The following is a 21,178-nucleotide window of genomic DNA, read 5'->3' on the forward strand; positions in this document are numbered from 1 at the left end:
TGGCACAAATAGACAGAAGGCAAAGGTTTGCTGGCTGCACAAAACCTTCTTTGGGTGGTTCTCCACCTTCTGCAGAGGCACCACACTCCTATAAACTAAACTCAGTGGCCTTACTCTGTCCCCTTACAGGCCAGTGGTCCCAGGATATGGCCCAGCCCTGCTCTTCTTCCCTGTGCCCTGTTTCTTCTGGACCCTGCTCTTCCCACATGGCTTTGGAAGGTAATAGTTGTATCAACTAATGAACTTTGTTTATGATTTGGACAGACCAGATAAAATTCTTTAACTCCTTAAGAGTTCCTAACACTTCAGATCCAGCAAGGATAGACAGACAAATTGTTTGAGGGAGAAGATACTTCTGTTACTCTCCACATTCCCCTCCACAGGCAACAGCTCACGCCACCTGTGGGCAGATGATAATATCAAGGATTGCCTTCCCGTCCTCACCAACTCCGTACCCATGGACCAAGGAAAAATGCTTCAGATTCACAAAAGTTCCCAAGTGCAATAAAAAGCCCATATTCTGGGTCTATCACTGTAGTATTCACTGCAGGTCTGACATAGAGGTTTAATTTGGTCTGCAGTGGAAATAGAACTGAATGATAACCACAGTCTTTGATTGTGGTTGTGTTTGATTATGGAAATCTAGTCATGTACTTATATAGGAAACCTCACAAGCATGGCAGAAAATCACTTCTTTTCGTAAGTATTTATAGGGAAAGAGCCTTCTCAAAAGGTTCTTTATTAATAAATAAATACTTCAAATAAACAAGCCAAAATAAGGTCCCCTTTTTTCATGGGACATATTTTCTAATCATGTCACCTGAACATTCGCTCTTTTGATTTCCAGTGATGGGCTAGGATGAGCTCCAGCCTCTGCACCAGGTGGGGGTGCTGAGTGTTTACAGTTAGACTGGAATATGAATGGTATCAAGACAAGTGCAAGCAATGTTTCAACGTGGTGGCGCTGGAAACATTGCCTAATTGAGTATGTTAAAATATGTTGGCTGAAGAAACAGAAAGCAATAAAAGCTTTAAACCTTTGTACTTCCCAATTTTATGATACATAAAATACTGTCTCTGGAAGTCAAAATAATGAACAGCCTTTATTCCTTTTTAATCAGATTTCAAATTAATGTTTCAACTTCAAATAGACACAGGCAAAGGTTCGCTGGCTACCAGAAACCTTCTTTGGGTGCTCCTCCATCTTCCGCAGGGGCACCACACTCCTAAAAACTAAACTCAATGGCCTTTTTCTGTCTCCTTACAGGCCAGTGGTCCCGGGATATGGCCTGCGTACAGGGTTAAAAACAGAACTTCCCTTAAATCAGTTAATAACAATTAATTTAAGGATGATAGGCTAAAATACAAAATGCATAGAAATGGAAACACAGAGAGAAGGATTCAAAAAAGTGTTTCCATTTGCTGGATATAAATTCCCTTCCTATGAGTTACCATTCTTCAATGTCCAAAATCTTCCTCACATACACCAACTTTGTGAAATGCCAGAACAATTGACTAACTTAATAGAGTTTTTTTAAGTTACTAAACTATATTATTTAATTGAATGCACTAGTTAATTAAGCCGGTTGACTTTTTCACGACTAACTTGTTAAAACAATTTTACATTTATAAATTACCATGAGTCTATCAATCCATAGTCTAATTGCTGTGTTATAACTAACTCACCATATTAAAATTAACAATATATGACTGTGAAGCCAGTGGAGATGAAAATATTTAGATGTAGTTAATTACTATAAATAATGCATGAAATTGAAGATGCATTAGGGATTTTAATATTCTGTTGCAAAACTGAAACTATCACATATTATCATTCTAATTTACTTCAATGTTCATTTTTACTTAAGTGTTAGATAGTAAAAAATAAAATGCTGCTTGCATGATCTGTCACCCCTGCTCACTTTCAGTGGGTGCTCCACTCTCCCCATTCCATCTGCTAGTTCGGAGTGGGTATGCTTGATAGGCTAGGTATAGTATATGTCCTGGGGCAAAGGCCCCTGGGAAACTGAGTGGTGGGGCATCCCCAATTCTACAGTGAGAGAGGCAAGATCTGAATCCTGTTCAGATTCACCAAGTGGGGAATTTCCCAAACAAGGGAAGAGGAATCATATGCTAGGCAACCAGTTTAAAAAAAGAAGACAAATATCCCCTATAGGTATCTCCTTTATGTTATTGGGAAGCATATTTACAACAAAAGATGACAGATTCTTATGTGAGCCAAAACTGGAATTTTCCATGCTAAGGGGAAAATAGTTGCAAAAGTTTCATTTATTTGTGAGTGGTTGGCATCTACAAGGGGGAGGAATGTCTGAAAATTAAGAAAAAGAAAGCTGGTAAAAAGTTCCCTTGAATTTAACCATGCAAATTAGAGAATGTGGAAATAATACTCTTGATCTCTCATCCTTCTTTCAGTTCTTACTAAGGCTGAATCAAAGAGAATATTTAAAGTATCTGCTAATATTGTCTCAAGAATGTTTTAAAATTCCATGAAGACCTACAGGAGAACATTTGCTACCAATTTGAATGGATATGAGCATCAAAGGAGAGAAAAACTCTTATATTAGATTCCATACTTCCCTTTAAATGTATTTAAAGCACTTATACAGAGCACATTAAAGCAATTTGCACCCCAAGAAGTAGAGCTAAGGGGAGAAACAATGGAACACAACAGAGTAACAATGGAGAACCAGAAATCTAACCGGAAGAAGAGAGGAAGAAATATGTGACTTGGCAAAGCAATTAGTGAGTACTTAGTGATTTTAGATATTTTTTCATTGGTGGGAAGCAAGCCATTTTTTTCTCCATATTAAGAAAACAATATAGAGAAGTTAAAGAAATACACAGTGATTTCTCATCTTGACCAAGGATGCATTCCTCCCTCTTGCTATAAATCACCTAAGCACTATAGAAGTACTTTATCTGCTTGTTAGCATTTCAATAGTTGTATCCATTTCACTATGTGTATTTTGATTAGACACATCTAGAAGACAATCACTTCATAAAAATGTGGTTAGCTGGACTGTAAGGAGAACTGAAAAAGAGAAAAGAGGAAAAATAAGATAGCAAGGAGACAAAGAGGAGTAAGTATACTATTTTACTATTTCCTCTGTGTGTGTGTGGTTTTGATTAGCAAATTTGCTCCATTTCAACAGAAATCTTCAACTTCACAATTCTGTTATTCTTTTTATATCTAAGTACAAATGCTAATGCCTGTTATTTACAACAGTCAAGACATAGGAACAACCTAAGTGTCCATAGATGGATGAATGGACAAAGAAAATGTGATACACACACACACACACACACATATGTAAACACAATGGAATAGTATTCAGCCATAAAAAGAAGGAAATCTGACCATTTCCAACAAGATGGATGGACCTTGAGGGCATCATGCTTAATGAAATAAGTGATAGAGAAAGACACATGCTGTATGATCTTACTTATATATGAAATCTAAAAAAGCCAAACCAACTGTTGGAAGAGGTCATCAAGAGGACTTAACCACTGATTGACCCTCAAGCTGGACCTGGACAATTGGAGGCTCCTCAGCCCCTCTCTTGTCCTTGGAATGTACACTCTGCCAACCATTCCCATAGTGGAAGCCTTTCCAAGGACATGGCCTTGACAGAGTGAGGTGTTGGGAAACCATCTGGATAGTGTATGTGACTGAACCCAGTTAAGGCCTCTATGTAAAGCTTCTGGTTGGTGGGCGCAGAGATTTATTCATCCTGAGCTCTGTTAATGTAAATTCTCTTGTTTATTAAACCTGCTCCCTACCAATCTGTAGTGGTCTGCCTTTTTCTTCAGTCTCTCCCCACCCTCCACTTATGGGGGCTGGTTTCATACTACACCTGGGAAGCTCCTTAGGTTGTGGACCAACCCTCATAGAAACAGAGTAGAATGGTGATTGCCAGTGGTTGGGGATGGGGGGCAGAATGAGGAGATGCTGGTCAAATGGTATGAACTTCCAATTACAAAATAAATAAGTTGTGGGGATCTGATGTACACCATGGCAACTATAGTTAACAACGCTGTATTATATACGTATAAGTTTCTACTCACAACTGTTCTCACTACCAAAAAAAAGGTAATTATGTGAGGTGATAGAGATGTTAACTAACTTCATTGTCATAATCATTGCACAATATATATGTATATCAAATCTTCCCACTGTACAGCTTAAACTTACATACTATTAGATATTAATTACATATCTCAATGAAGCTGGAGGAAGAAAAGCTAATGCCAGATTAAGACCCAATGCTATATGTTAAGAAAAATACAAAGGTGTACCTTCAGATTTTAAATGCAGCCTATGAAGACAGAGGGATACTATGGTATCATACATAACACTGGAGAGAAAAAAGAAAGGAAAGAATAAAAAGACTTAATGCCTTCAAAATATGAGGTTAAAATTTACCAAATTCTCTTGGTTCCCAACTGAAACTAAAGCAGAAGCTGCAGTGGTCACTGCCAAAGCTGGCCGGCCTGCAGGGAGCCCACAAGATTTCCAGAGGAATGACTGAGTACTGGACATGATGAAGCAGAGAAAGTATTTCCCTCATTCCTCTGACAAAATTTTTAAAAATGTTTTTAATATAGCTCTGGTAGGTCTTCCTTAAGAGCCCTTGCCAGTGAGTGAAAAGAAGCCAGGAAACTCTAAGCTAGATCTATAATGAAACAATATCAGCTAAAGGCAAAAAGTGCAATAACAATAAAATGAATTTGAACTTGGTATACAAAACTCTACAATTATGCTTTTGAAAAGGTGGTAGTCAGGAACTGGATGAACTATATTTTGTATCAGAACTTTGCAACACAAGTTAATATGCTACAGTTTCTCATGAGTTCTATGATTCCAGGGGTTTTTTTCTCTCCAATTAATGCTTTGGCTCTACCCAAAAGTATGCAACACCATATGAAGAGCACCTTTCCTCCTTGAAATCACAAATGCATATAGAATGAGAACACATTCAATAGCATACACTGAATAACCAAGAGTGTACACTGCCAGGGACATATAGGGACTATTTTTTCACATAAATTCTTTCTATACCATGAAGAGGGGGAAAAAAATGAAAGTCCACAAACAAGTAAAGAGCAAAAACACCCATTGTAAATTCTGCTCAAAATTAAAACAATGAAGAGTACCTTATTCCCACTGGACTCTAAGTACCATTTGGGCAAGGGCCAAGTTTGTCTTTTCATCACTGTAATCCCAGTACCTAGTAGGATATATGTTAATTGAATAAATTACTATTCAACAATAACCCAATGAATATTTAAGTGGTGCTTTCATGCATATACATAATGTATCTTAATATATACTTAGGCTCCAACAATGTCAATTAAGTAATAAGCAGAGATGAGAAAATAAAAGAATGAGAGACAAAACGGTGAGGGAGAAAAATATCATTTGTCTTTGGAAAATCCTATTGGCAGATTATCCACTGATCTTGGCACCTTAATAGCTACAATAGTTTCCCAGGAGACAATATTGTTCTGGGCATAATGAATGGTCGCCTTCTCTGTCCCATCATGCCTAGTAACATACCATGAGGTCTATCTGGCTGTGCAATTATTCTGGGGACCTGTGGAAATACAGAATCAGAGAACTTCAGAGCTGGATGGAAACATATGAACCACCTAATTCAACCTCATTAATTCACAGATAAGGAACTTCCCAGAGGGTTTGAGTGCTCACCCCAGTGCCCTGGTAGCAGAGTGAAAACTTGAACCTCTGTTCTGCGGAGTCCTGAGCTCTTACATAGTCAAAATATTTGTTAGCTTGCATAGTTTTAACCATTCATTAAGAATTCAAGACTTTTCAAACCACTTCTCAGACTGCACTGCTTCTACTTCCATCTGAATAGCAGTGTTACACACTCACGGTTTGACTGAGTTCCACTGTGGCATCAGAACACATGTAGGAGAGGCAGAAGTAGCTCTACACAAATATTTAGATTTCTAGTCTCTTATTTTCCACTCAAAAATTCGGCCTTTTTTTCCCTTCTCTGATAAACTTTTTATCCTGCATTTAGGTAAAACTTACAGAAACTTATTCTAATAATGTTGTCTTTAAATGATGATACCAGCCTCCCCTAAATTCAGCTGTTAGTGGCAAGAACCAAATGCTTGGAAGGACAGGTGCTCAATTCCCACAACAGATGCTGAAGGGTGTCTAAAAAAATGGTACAAATGAGGGATACATGACAGGAAATAAAGTTGAGAGAGCTTATGTATAAAACACTATCTTCCAAAATTCCTCTTCTCACCTGGAATATGAGACGATGATTTGGATGTCATTCATGAGGCAGGACACTGAACTCCACATCACTTAATTCAAGTTCCTTAACCTCAAAGGCTCAGGGACAGAAATGATTCATTACTACCTATAAAGATTTGTTAGACGCCTGGAATCTTTGAGCCCATGATGCCTCAAATAGCCACAGAAGGGCATGAGTAAAGAAGACAACACAAGTTACATGTATAACATTTTTCTAGTTCTAATTGAAACTGTAAAAAGTCTTAAAAATGTTTAATTCCCATTACTCTCCAGAAAGAGGAAAGCAGGAGTTGCCCACCACAGTACACATCTCTGCAGCCTAAGTTGTGGTAGCAGCATATTACCCACCACCAGAGCACAAAAGCAAAGTTCTGGGTCTCATTTTAGAATCAACATGGGTGGCTGGAGACTGTCAACTGCACCAGTGGGCAAATGCACAGAGTTTCCCTGGAAGCCTATCATTTGCCTCTCATCACATCATATATAGTAACCAGTTGTATAAGAAGGCAAAATCCTCAAGACTGTTTATTGACTATAATTAACAGGGTTTACAGTATCTGAAATCAAATAAGCACTATGACTAATGCCAGGAAATATGATACATAAAAATGATGTAAAATTGGCATGGTGTTCTATTTGACTTTCCAATAAAGTCATTTTCCTGGTCTACCTGATGAAATGTTATTTCAGAGGTAGAGTGGAAGGGTCGTGAGTCACCACTGCCAGTCTGTTTGCCACTCTACCATCTACATGATGGAGAGCTAAAACTCTGCTCTCCTTCCTATGTTATAACAAAATTACACAGGATTAAAACACAAGCCCCACCACCCATGTCCTAGGGCATTTGCTGCAACCAGAAAATGTAAAATAGGAAAAATCCAGAACTCTGAAAGATCACCCAGCTGCTAGTATAAATTTATAGCTGCTTGTAAGTCTTAATCATATTCACAAAACTATGGCACAGTCCTTGATTACAGGGTGCTATAAAAATGCAAATTGCAGTCACAAGAATAAGGACGTGGGTTGGAACCCTTGAAATCAACCTTCATTTTTTACCTCACATTTGATATTTTGATATAAAGCCCCCAATTTTAATGTTATACTTGTCAAAGTTAGTGAAACTGAAATGAGTCATAGATACTATCTGTGACACCATTATTCTGCCATCATCATTATACAATATTGCAAATAGCCAATGTACAGAAGCAGAAAGCTATAGGACCAAATAACTCAGCTGCTGATCCCTTCATTATAATGAATAAAACACTAAGCATTCTTGCTGATTATAATAAGACAGAAGAGTCTTATGCAAGTTCCCCTCCCACTTCCCTGACTTTTTGTTTATTATTTTTAATCTGCTTATGGTCCAAGAAACCATTTCCTAGCCTGGAGTGATAGGCATTTACTAATGACCTTTCCAACTGGATGTGCACATGAGTGGCTTTCTCCAGCTCCCTCTCAGGCTTACAGACTCACAGACTCAGGGTGGCTCTTAACAGCCCATTTCTACCTGAGGGTCTTTGTAACTGAATTCTTTAGTGACAGTAATCTATGGAATAAAGAATGCTGCTTGGGATAGGAATGTACACACATGGTTTCAGCTATTTTATATTCAGGCCTGCTGTGACTCAGCTTGCAAGTTCAAAGTTATAAAGTCATTTTTCATTTCTTCAGGGAAAATGTCTCAGTAAAAGTAAGAAAATTTAACATCTCAAACCTTTTTTTTAGAGGGAGATGTGGAATAAACTTTCCAAATGATTTACATTTCTCTTTGGATCCATCAAGTGAATCTAAGATAAAAAAAAACCTAAGTTTATTCCTTCAGTTATGTGCACAAATTGGTTGTTCATTGTCATAGTACTTCTTGGCCTTCACCAAGCATATCTCTAAAAGAACTTTGCACTATATTTTGTCTCCAGGAGTTTTAGAGAGAAAACAAAATTCCTCTAAAGGAGAGTTTCTTTACACAACTGACAGTCCTTAAAGTAGCTCATTGTTAGGTGGTAGTCATAATACTGAATCAATAAATTCATACTCAAACTTCTCCTTTAGAGAAAAATCATATGGCAGTATAATTAATCCTTTGCACTTGAAGTCAGAAATGTGGCAGAATAATGGTACCATTTTATGCATCAACAGAGTAAAGTTCAAATATAAAGCGAAAAAGAGAAAAGAGGGGAAAAAAGGTCCTATATATGAGAGGCTATTTTATTAGAAAAGTGATTATAAATATAAAAAATATTTAAAAGACAAGTAGGCAAGGATGAAACCGCAATAATTTTGTTTTCTTCAAAACTGAAGTTATTAGGGAAGATTAAAACTGAGTTTTTAAGTGTTGAGAGTAATTCTGGGAAGTACTTGCCCACATAAATCCTAACTGGGCCTGTTCCAGGTGATGTGCCTATGTGGAGCTGCCCAACTAAGTTAATTTGGATATTGTGAAATCCTGAGGTATCCAAAAGAAGGTCTGAGAAAAGTCACCGCAAAAAAAAACAGGTCAGCAGGGAGGGGAACCAGATGGGCAGAGGAACAGCAGAGCCGGTTCTGATCTGAAACAAGCCTGCCACCACCCATGCCAGAGTAGGAGTGCTTCTCAGTCCCCAAATTCACCTGAATCTGTTCGGGGACTTCTGGATGTATCTGGAAAAATCTAGACAGTGTGATTCTTAACTTTTGTAAGAAACAAACTTTCATTGCCTACAACAAGTGGAAGCATCAAGTCTGGCACTTATTTTTGTATTTGCCTGCAATTCACTACATAACTTACAAAAGCACTTTTGCAATTCACTGTTCAACATAAATATTCTTTCATAAGCAAGCCATTTAAATTGGATCTATGCTTCAAAAATCAATGTCATATTTTCAACCTTCCAGTTTAGCTTTGGTAGGATTGGAAAATTCTGCAGAGCTAAGGAAGTTTGCCAACCATAAATTAAAATAAAATCTGAAGGGGCAGAATGTAACTACATGGTTTACAAGCCTACAAAGAATCTAATGTCATGAAGTTTATGGATAACAAACCTGGTGACAGTAATTTTCCTCAGCTAAAACTCTATAATAGTCTGGAAGACATCCCATTACAGCTTTAGACTCATCAGGCTTTTAGTACCTTAAAAATTCAATTTACGAAAGTTCCTCTATATACTTGACCTCCTCCTGGAATTTCACGCTCATCACAACAAAATGTGTGTGAGTCCCTGACACACTTCCCCACATGCCAGGAGAGTACATTACCATCCAGCTGCCTAGTCGACTGTGCCATGTCCCCATCAGACAGGCTTGAGGGTTTAAAACAGCTGGTCCAGAGGTGATTAATGCCTGGCAATGAGCAGCCCTTTTGTTTCCCCAGGGACTTATCACCCCAGACACTCTATTATTGCCACCAGTCAAGATGTCCTGCTGAACTGGCATATCATCCATCCCCTTGCTAACAAGTGCTCATTTATCAGTCAAATCTGCCAAGATGATTCTTTTCAGGTATGCATCTGAGACACAAATAGGAAGAGAGACCTTTGTTTTAATTGCTCATGATCTGCTCTGCGGCCTCCAAAAGAACATTTGCAAAGTAGTTTCAAATTCAGAAGTTGAGAAGAAAAGGTATTTCCACTAGAGCTGAAAAGCAGTATCTAGACACATAATGTTCAAAACCTCTCTGAAAGGCACTGTGATTTACAAGTACTGAAAAATGAACTTAGCAGAGAGGATGTTTTGAATATGCAGCTAAAGGTAAAATGATTTGATAGTTAACTTTCATTTGTTCAAGAAACTCCTTTTCAAGGTCTGCTACCCACAAAAGTTGAGAAAATAAAATTATTTAATCCAAATTTTCAAATTGCTCATGTAAAGTGATATAATTCCATTTCTCATCCAGGCATCCGTGAGCTGCATAATTATCAGACAGTTATATGCAAAAGAAGCTTTTTTAGAACAAAGCTGCTCTTAAGAACAGAAGCCCTGTGGATGCAAAATTTGGGGTTTATTCCACGGTGAATATGTGGTTTTTGTTTTGCGGTAATTGGAGCTCAGGTGTCTGTCCCACCCCTTTCCTTTCCTAGGCATACCGCACCTCTGCCCTTCCCACCCCTTTCCACACCACTCCATGACTCCACTGATGTGTTACTCTGGTTTGGGGTTTTTCTAACTAATTTACAGTTCAAATTTCAGAACAGTTGTTGACTAAAATTATCACTGAAAACACATACACACCAAGAATGGGGGCAGGTGTATTTCAAAAAAGACATTTCTTAATTGTTAATTTCCAAAATAAAGCACACATTTAAAGGTTCTAACAATCTCTTGCTATATAGACACCAAACTAGTATATTGGCATAAAAAATGATGAATGACACATAAAGTCTGGAATCCAAAAGCCTGTTTATTATCATTATGAGTCAGTTAAAAGTGAGAAGTGAGTCACTAGCATTAAATGAACACAACAATCTGTATAAAATTATTACCAAAAAACAAAAGAAGAAAATTGGCATTGTACTGGCAGCTTGAAATGTCCTAGATAATTTTCATTTCCTTAATATAAAACATTTGCCATATCTTCATAGAGTTCATGGCTTTGTACTGCTCACTACAATACAGTGTTTTTGTAACTTGAGTTTGATGTAGATCAGTGGTTCTACAAATTAAGTCATAATTAGAGGGTGAGACCCATGCATCAGAATTTTCAAAATTCTCTCCAGGCAATTCTCATCTTCAATGGTTGAGAACCACTATGCAGGCCAATGGCTCCCAAGACATTATATTCTTAGGAAAAGACTTAAATAATGATAAAGAACCCAGAAGAAGTACACAAATAGAAAATATTAATCACGTAAATAAAATACTAATATCTATGCAAAAAAGTAGATTGGAAAGTGTGGAATACGTGATATAGTAGGTGGTTTCTGGCCTATCAAGGGAGACTTCCTAGGAAAGATAGATTATAAGCTAAATTATAAGGTACAATAGGGCCAATGAATAACAGAATAAAGGGGAAGGCATTTCAAGACATCCCCTTAAAATAAATCTGAGCATTGCAGTCACCAGCAATAATGGCTGTGATGTATCTTATCTTTATATCATTGTTTAAAAAAGAATGCTAATTAAGACTGGCATTTTTTTTGTTTGTGGGAAGTTTTTTTAGTTGATTTTTATAACTGATCTGGAAAATATATCACCCCAAAGAGGATTTGTCTAGCCTAAGAGTGAATGAAAGACAACTAAGCAGAGCAAACAGAATATAACCAATAACTCAATTACAAAATGAAGACAAGCACATAAGCATTTGACTGTACACCATTTTAGTCTTCTTTCTTTATGAGAGGAAACTATGTTAGGAGTACTAGGAGTTCTCAGCACCAATAAGATGAATAAAGAGAAATTACAAGCTTATTCACATAAACAGTTTTGCAATACAAGGACACCAAAACACTTGGAAAGCCATATGTCTAACCACCCCCAGAAACCCTGGCTGGTGATGTTTCCTGACAGAATAACTTATCCTGAGTTTCACACCCTGTAAATATAATGAAGGACAAATACATCTTATTAATAAAGACATCATAGGTTTCCAAGCAGAAAATAGCTCAGGTTTCCTGTCTCCAAGGATAGTTTTTCTACCTATTATGATAATACTTCACTATGCCTGTGATCTTCAAGATACCAAAGATGATTGTCATGGGACAATCTAGCTTGTTTCTTATATTTTAAAAGGCCTTCTGTTTTTGCTTTTACTTAGGCATGTACAAAAACCAGTATGTGACCTACTTTCTACCCACAGAAGTTAGCATCGCATTCTAAGGCTCCTGCTCTTCATGGCATTTTTCATCTTTTCCATCCCTACCTGGCTCCACATCCTCAGGTTGTTCTTCCCAAACACTCTTTCACTGTATTATCCTCCACCCAGGAACCAACCAGAGCTCCCTGTTGGATCAAGTCCTGAATATTCAGAGCAGTCCTCCATAACCTGATGATTCTGTCTCTTCAACTTTGTTTCTATTTCTCCCAAAATTTTCATTCCAATCTAGCCAATATCCTGACTGCCCTGGAAGAAAATCATGTTTCCATTCACATATTCATTCAGTAAACATTTATCAAACACCAGGTGAGGGCTCATTCCTGCCCCCACACCTTTGCTCATCCTTATTCCTCTCTGTACATTCACACTTCACTCATTTTTAAAAGCCTGGCTCAAATATCCTATCCTCCACATGGCTCTCCTCAACCATGCTGACCTACCACTCAGTTTCCTTACCCTCAGGATCCTTTAATCAGCATTTCTCAACCTGGGTTCACAGAGCACTGTTCTAGAATGTTTTCAGAAATTCCATTCCTCAAATAATATTGGAAACTCTGGTTTAAGCAAAGTTAAATACGCTTCTCTACTACAGGAACTCTCAGAGCATTTAAAGCTACCATCAGTTGTGAATTCCTAAGAGGGGTATACAATAGTCAGCATTTCACAAACTTACTTGGGCATGGAGCATATCTTTTCCCAGCATAACTACTGATATCCCAGAGAAATCTTGTTTGGCAAATGTTGTTCACTGTTGTTTACTGTTATGTACCACAGAATTTACCACTTAATTGTGCTGATTCTATGGTGTTATCCTGCTATTCCTCCCTGCCTTCTATACATCTTAATCCTTTCCAGATATCTAAAATATTAACTCCTTCCCCCCTTATGACTAGCAGAGAATACTGTTTGTGTCAATCCTTGGCAAAAGTTTGTAAGATGCATTAATTTACTTTCCTGCCTTGGCAAGCAGTAAGTAGAGTGAATGAATCCTTGATGACTGAGGCCAGATGACATAATAAAAAGATGACAGCACCACTCTGAAAAATGACCTCAGGCAGACCATCTCACCGGGCCTCAGCGTCCTCATCTCAATAACAAGGGGAACCTCCCAGTTACAGTGGCCTATCTTCTAGGATCTCAGTGTTATGATTCCTTAAAAGAGTATTCATTGTACAACCCTATAAAGGTAAGAGCAAAACAATCAGATATTAAACTAAATGTATCATTCCAGAACATTCTTAAGAAGGCTTCGTGCTTTGTGCTTTGCTTTCTTATTATTCTAACATTAACTCCTTTTATTATTCTTTTTGCCTCCTTTGAATAAAAACAATTCCTGTTAATTTAGTTTCTTGTGATTTGGATTTGAGTTAACAAACATTTTACTAGACAGAACAGTTTGCCTCTCAGCTGTAACAGTAATAGTAACACTCCTAGTGCTGTTAATTGACAATATGCATATCTGGTAATTAGTCAGACGGAGTTTCAGAGGACATTGGCCATGGAGAGAGGAATTTGTTTAGGTGGGAGGAGGGAATAAATCTGTGAAAAAGAGTTGTGGTAAGTCTCCATGTCTAGTTACAGTTCAGGTTCTAGTAGTGTAACAACAGTTCATTTTAGAATAAAATTTCTTATGCTTATGCAAGAGCCCATTTGGTAAAACTCTTATCATGAACCCAAGATTCCAGAAATGGTGACTGTAGAAACAATCTCTACTCCATTATTCTAATGAACTTTGCAACATTATTATGGTTTTCTCACAATATCAAATACAAAATAATAAGAAACTCAAATTTGCATATTTTTCTTCAAACCCTCTATTAAAAAGTGATAAATATTACACTTAGTTCAAGCTTTAATGAATGGAAAGTGAATTATTTCTTAAAGAAACTTTAAGGTGTGTGACTTTGGTAAAGTTCAAATTGAATTTGGATAAATAGATCTCATGTGTAAAACATTTCAAGCTTCTTAAAAGACATTTTAGAAGTCCAAGTATATACTTGAGAATGTCAAAAATGAATGTGCCTAATGACTAGTAAATAATTTAAGGTCTTTGTTCCCTATTGTTTTTTCCTCTCATTCATATTCATAAGAGGTTAAATCTTACTAATGCCAGATACTACCATCACTAGAAGAGAGATTACAGAAATCACTGATTTAATTAGTACAAGAGCTAACAAGATCCTTAGCTCTACCTTAGCTGTTCAAGCCAAACTTCCTAGGTTGCCTAAGAATGGACAAGAAACTATTATCTCACATGCACATGGGCCCAGGAAATGTTCTCAAAGTCATATAAATTGTATGAAAAGCATGTTTCTTAAGGTTAACCAGAAGAACAGGTCTTATCATTCATTACATTTGAAAATTATGACTTTTCTCTTGTATTTATTGTCCACCAAGTTAGAGAATTTCAGAAGAACATAAATGAGAATCCTGAATGCCTGAAATAGTACAGCACATGTTCCCTCAAGCATAACAAGAGTATTCATTTTTCATCAGTGTCTGGCAGTAGAGTCTCACTGAGGCTAGTTCACAAGGATGCTACAACAGTCAGGAAGACCTGTGACCAATGGCTCTCAAGACTAAACAGAGAACAAATTCCACAGCGCTCCAGGCTGGTAAATGATGAATGACAAGAAAAGAAGCTTGCCTATTCTGACTATGGAAATTGCTTTCTTTTAAAGGGAAGTTGTTTGCCCAAAAGCTTAAAGGTGAATCATGAAAACTGCTCATGTTCTAGAAAAAGACATACTAGCTGATAAACAAATGGTTTCTCCAACAATAAGTGAAAAACATCAAGACATTTATAAGCATGTGCCATTGCTTGAGATGACATTCTCTATTTTTAATCAGTTTCATTAATCAAAGTATATCAGGGCACAGGAGTTTATAAAACTTTTTTATAGAAAAATCCCAAGGAAATTCTACTTTATCTATGTTCCTCAAACTATACTCTTTCCAATACCTGTTTTCTCCTTGAGAGCAATGTGAGAAGGAATACTGTACAAAGAGAGATTTAAGACATACCACAGACTATGTTATAAGAGAACTTTTCCTTCGGGAAAAGAAATTTTAACTTACAGGGAATCTTTTCTTAAGGGTCTTCATGAATATACACCATTCCCCTCCCCCAGCAGCAGCTGTCTTTAAGGCTCAAAAACATTGAGCTACAGACTCATTATATCAAAAGCGCATTTTCATCCTAGATATTTTTTCAGAGAAACATACCTCAAAATGTAACTCTCTGTTCAGTTGTAATCACCCATTACATGCTGATCTGACATTCCAACAATCCATTCATTCATTCATTCATTCATTCAACAAAAAACTATTGAATGCCTATTACAAAGCTCATGCTGTAATCATTTTATGAGCTCTAGAAATGCTGGGTCTGAAACTCAAAGGCTGTGCAATCTTGAATAAGTTTCTTGAATTCTCAAGTTTCAGTGTTTGTCTCCAAAACACTGGTTGCTGTTATGCAACTACTTTTTAAGAGCCAAGCTAGAAGAATACCACCCTCCTTATTCGGAAGTCCCATTGGGAGGGGAGGTACGTGGGCCAACCCAGAAGATGATGATGATATATTTGGAATGTTTTTAGGGTAGTACTCACAATCTCAGGCAATTCACTCTTTACCTTTCCACTTGTCCAAGAATAGGATGAGGATGATTCATTGTACCTATATATAGGCCTGGACAGCAGTTGAGATGAAGAGACCTCTAAAGCCATCCGTGACATAATGAGTTATAAGAAATACATATTTTGGTTATTCAGATGACCAAAATATATTTCTCAGATATGTCTCTCAGGTATATCTGGTCTTCATCTATAGTTCCTGAAAAGCTTTAGAGCCATAAAGGTGAAATGGCTGTCTCATTATGTTAATGAGAGACTTTTGGACCCCACCCAAGGATAGGGGCTTGGAGATTGAATGAGCAAATGGACAATAATTTCATCAATCATGACTATGTAATGAAGCCAGGTAATAAACCCTTTCGCCCCAAAGAATGTTTTGCTGTCAATTTCTTTGGTCACATTGAATTCATAGCAAACTTGCCCAGGGCTGAAACACATTGGCAAGACAATTGGCAAAAGTCGGCAGGGTTCATTGTTGACCAAGAAAAAAGACAGGCTGTCCTTATGGGAGGGGAGCTTCAGTGGGCTGCCCCTGTGAATGGGGAGACAGTGGATGGTCCCCCAATTGGTATGTGGTCTGAGGTGGCTTGCCTCCTAGAGAACTGGGACCCACCAAAGGACTGGAGGCAAGTGAAGGTGACACCTGAGGCAGTAGGGGTAGCTCTTGGTATAGTAAGTAGGTCTTTTGAGAGATAGAGTGCCCATGAGGCAGTGGTGACTGTGGGTTGGCTGCTTCTCACAGCATTAAAAAGTCTACAGGAGAGAAGGATATGCTCCTGAAAAAGACCCAAGAAATGGTGTTACGAGAATGCAAGCTGCAAACTTCTGTGGATTCCCTGAAGAAGGAAATGGCATTGATATGAGAGGAGGTGGCATGAGAACACTGGCACCAAGGTGCCATTCAAAAGGTAAAAAATTCCTCATAGAATGAGCCTGCAGTGCTGCCAGGTGCTCTGAAGGAGGAAGAGGCCATCAAGGAAAAAGACGAACTCCTGAGAGAAGCACAGGTGGAGGTGGGACAAGGATGCCAGCTGTGAAGCATTGAAGTGAAGGTAACATAGCTTTTGAAGACTGAGCTAGCATTGCTGCGAGGCACAGTAGAAAAGGTAAAGGTTGTAGCAGAGGAGGCACTCAGGGGAGGGGAGAGAAAGGTGCCATCAGCCCCAGGAATGGAGGAGCTGGAGAAGGATGAAGGGGTGCTGCCAGAGGCACTGACCCCTCCTGTATTGAAAGCATGCCCAGTGGTTGTAAAGAAAATAAAGACCCAGCAGCTGAAAGTTCCCTAAGGAGAGGAGCAGTTCCCCCCCCCCTCCCCAGGTCCTGGAGCACTCTATGCTCCGCCCCTACACTCAGGCTGAGCTGGTGGATTTGGGGTCCCAGTTTAGGCAGAAGCCCTCGGAGTCAATATCAGCTTGGGCTCCTGCATCTGTGGGACTTAAGGGTGAATGCAAATGTTCTGTCAGGATCAGATGTATGCTGGGCTCCAATAGGTGTTACGAGAGCTAGGAATAAGAAATGCCATTTATAGTGCAGAGAATTATGGCCCAGATGAAGAAATTTTCACTACTGGTATGAGACATATTGTGCTTCAAATGACTCCCACATCCCTCTTTGGGTCTCTAGTTGCCATTCTTTCCCCTCACTTAGGGCATCCCATAAGTGAGGTGACATGTACAGTAGCAGACTTAGGAGAAGCTGAAGCAATGAGAACCCAGAAAGAAATAAGATCTGCTACTCACAAGAAGAATTTAAGGGGCCCCATGAAGGTTACGAGGACCCAGATGTGGGTTGATTTAATACGGGCAGGAACAGATGGAAAGTCAAATAGGATCTTACTAGAGCTATGGCAACAACAGAAACCAGAGCAGCAGTTGCAGCCATTTGAATAAAGAGGCAGAGGTCAGAGACAGAGCCACAAGTCACACCTCTGTGTTTCCAAGACTTCCTGCTGGGGGGCAAGCCAACCTAACTTGAGCCCACACAGGAAGATGACTGGGGAACACAGTTTGACTGAGGGGAAGGTCAAGGTATCTGCCCTGAGGGACCAGGGGGGACCGGAGGCCACATGTTGAAATAGCTATCTATTGGTCCCCAGTGAACATACAATGTGTCCTGGCTCTGGTGGACTCAGGGGCTGAATGTTCACTGATTCATGATAACCCTGAGCAGTTCCCCAGGATCCCCACTATCATAGATGGATATGGGGATAAGGCTATCAGGGTGAAAAAGGCCCAAATCCCTTTGGGAATAAGGTGTCTACCCCCAAAAGAGCACACTGTGTATATATTTCCTATCCCTGAGTATATTTGGGGATTGGTATCCTGCAGGGTCTATTGTTGCAGACCACTGCAGGTGAGTTCAGACTGAGAGTATGTGTGGTGAAGGCAGTTCTGAGGGGACATGCTAGGCACCCACCCATAGCTTTGCCTGTGCCTCAGCGGGTGACTAATACCAAACAATACAAACTGCCTGGAGGGCATAAACAGATTGGAGAAACTCTCCAGGAGCTGGACAAGGTGGGTATTATAAAGCCCACCCATAGTCCTTTCAATTCCCCAGTGTGGCCAGTAAAAAAGCCAGATGGCTCCTGGCGTATGACTGTGGATTACAGAGAACTAAATAAAGTCATACCCCCTATGCATGCTGCTGTCCCCTCTATTGCATTGGTGGATACCCTCAGCCATGAACTAGGAACATACCATTATGTGGGAGATCTTGCTAATGCCTTCTTTTCCATTGACATTGAGCAGGAAAGTCAGGGACAGTTTGCCTTCAGGTGGGAAGGACAGCAATGGACTTTCACAGTCGTTCCACAGGGATACCTCCACAGCCCCACCATCTGTCATGGACTTGTAACCCAGGACTTGGCTACATGGGAGAGACTGCCAACAGTGCGGCTGTACCATTATACTGATGATGTCATGCTCACATCCGATTCTCTTTCAGATCTAGAAGTGCAGCATCTAGACTGCTGCAACATTTACAGGAGAAAGAATGGGCTCTGAACAGTACCAAGGTTCAGGGACCTGGTTTGTCTGTTAAATTCTTGGGGGTCGTCTGGTCAGGTGAGACCAAAGTTATACCAGAAGCAGTTATAGATAAAAGTCTAGGCCTTTCCTACCCCTATAACTGTAGTATTGCTACAGGAGTTTCTGGGTCTTCTAGGCTACTGGGGAGTGTTTATCCCACACTTGGCACAAATTCTAAAGCCCTTATCCCGGTTGGTACAAAAGGGTGTCAGGTGGGACTGGGATGATACATGTGCATCTGCCTTTACTACAGCAAAACAGGCAGTCAAAGCTGTGCAGGCCTTGAGTGTGATAGACCCTTCAAGACCCTGTGAACTGGATGTTCATGTGACTGAAGACGGTTATAGCTGGGGTCCATGGCAGCAGCTTGAATGAACTCATCAACCTACTGGATTCTGGTCACAACTCTGGAAAGGGGCAGAGTTACGATACACTTTGATAGAAAAACAACTGGCTGCTATGTATCACACCTTGCTGGCTACAGAACCTATCACTGGAATGGCTCCAATAAAGGTAATAACCACCTATCTCATCTAGGAGACTGGACCCAAAAGCCAAGGAGTGGTGTGATACAAATGCCCACACTAGCCAAGTGGGGTGCTTACCTACAGCAGTGTAGTGCCCTCTCTAGTAGCCCCTTGAGTGAAGAACTCCAACGCTTATTGGGGCCGGTGACATATATTAGTGAAAAGCAGGAAGAACTTGCTTTTGAACCATTAGTAGCAGAGAGTCCCTGTCAGGAGGAAAGAGCCTCTATACCAGAAGATGCATGGTACACAGATGGCCCCAGCTTTGGGCAGCCCACATAATGGAGGGCCATAGCTTTCCATCCTAAGACTGACACAATATAGATAGAAGATGGTGAGGGGAAGAGCAGTCAATGGGCAGAGTTGCGGGCTGTGAGGCTTGTGATCAGCCAGCAGCCCTCCCCTATAGTTGTCTGCACTGACAGCTGGGCTGTCTATCGGGGCTTGACCCTGTGGCTACCAACCTGGTACCATGCCAACTGGCTGGTTGGTCACTGACCCCTTTGGGGGAAAGAATTATGGCAAGACTTACGGGCCTGTGGTCAGACCAAAATAATTACAGTATACCATTTGACAGGTCATTTGCCACTGGCATCCCCAGGAAATGACGAGGCAGATAAATTGGCCCAGATACATTGGTTAGAAGGAAAACCTGCCTATGATGTAACCCAATGGCTACATCAGCTTTGTCGCATGCAGGGTAAAAGACAATGTGGGCTGTAGCCTGTCGGTGGGGCTTGCCTTTGACCTTCGAAGAAGTTAGCAGAGCCCAGCAGGAGTGTATCATGTGCTCCAAAAGAGACTTACACTGAGTTCCACAGCAATATGGAACAATAGCTAAGGGGCCTATACCCCTCGTCAGGTGGCAGAAAGACTATATTCGGCCTATACCTGTATCAGAAGGATATCGGTACGCGATGACTTGTGTGAACACAGCTACTGGACTTCTGGTTGCTTTTTCTACCTGTTGTGCAGACCAGCAGATGAAAAAAGAGGCCTGGAGCATCTCTCTGCTGCCTATGGCCAACCACAGGTGATTGAGAGTGATCAGGGCACCCATTTTACTGGACATACACTGTAAGAATGGGTGCAACAGCTGGGAGTCAAATAGAAGCTTCATGTGCCATACAGTCCTACCACAGTAGGCATGATAGAGAGGCACAATGGTTCATTAAAATCTGGACTAAAGCCAGATACCAATAGTCTGCAGGGATGGTCAGTCCACTTACAGACCATGCTACAGAGTTTGAATGAGAGACTCCAAAAGGGATCCCTGAGCCCTGTAGACATGTTAACACATATGGCTGCCTCCCTTACACAACTGCAAGTACAAACCAAGGAAGAATCACTGAAGCTGAGGTTCAGCCATCAGAATAACATCTTGCTGCCAGCACCAACTGCACTGAACCCCAGAGACTCCATTGAGTGGATGTGGCCTTGGACCTTTCGACACATGGACCAACGATGGCTGGCTCTCCTGGCACCTTGAGGACAAGGCCTGGAAGCTGGCCTTCTGTGTAGTCATGGAATAACAGAAGAGTGTTCCCCAAAGATCACAGGAGTATATCCTGAACAGCTAGAAGGAAAGAGCATCTTACTGGGCAGTTTTGTTTTACCATTATGGCCAATGCATGCACCTCCAGTAGCACTATATACAGACCCTTCAGTAACCCCCATGGAGAAAGGAGTAAAAGTATGGTATACTAGACCTGGAAGGAGGGACCTCCTTCCTGCTACAGTCCTATCACAGGACCACTCTCTTGCATGCATCCTACCCGATGGACAAGATTTGCCTATGTTGGTGTCATTAAAACATGTGTCTTATCGCCCCTAAAGTCTTTGTGGATTGGGAACTTCCTCTGGCTTGAGGATTATTATAATTTTTGTTACC

At 40.0% G+C, this 21,178-nt stretch overlaps 1 protein-coding gene across 4 annotated transcripts in view; it reads right to left on the reverse strand.

Moving 5' to 3' along the window:
* Window positions 1–21,178, reverse strand: part of FSIP1 (fibrous sheath interacting protein 1) — a 200,641-nt gene that overhangs the window by 36,903 nt on the left and 142,560 nt on the right. The window lies entirely within an intron of this gene.

The sequence above is a fragment of the Manis javanica genome, chromosome 8 (assembly GCF_040802235.1).
Source record: "Manis javanica isolate MJ-LG chromosome 8, MJ_LKY, whole genome shotgun sequence".
NCBI lineage: Eukaryota > Metazoa > Chordata > Mammalia > Pholidota > Manidae > Manis > Manis javanica.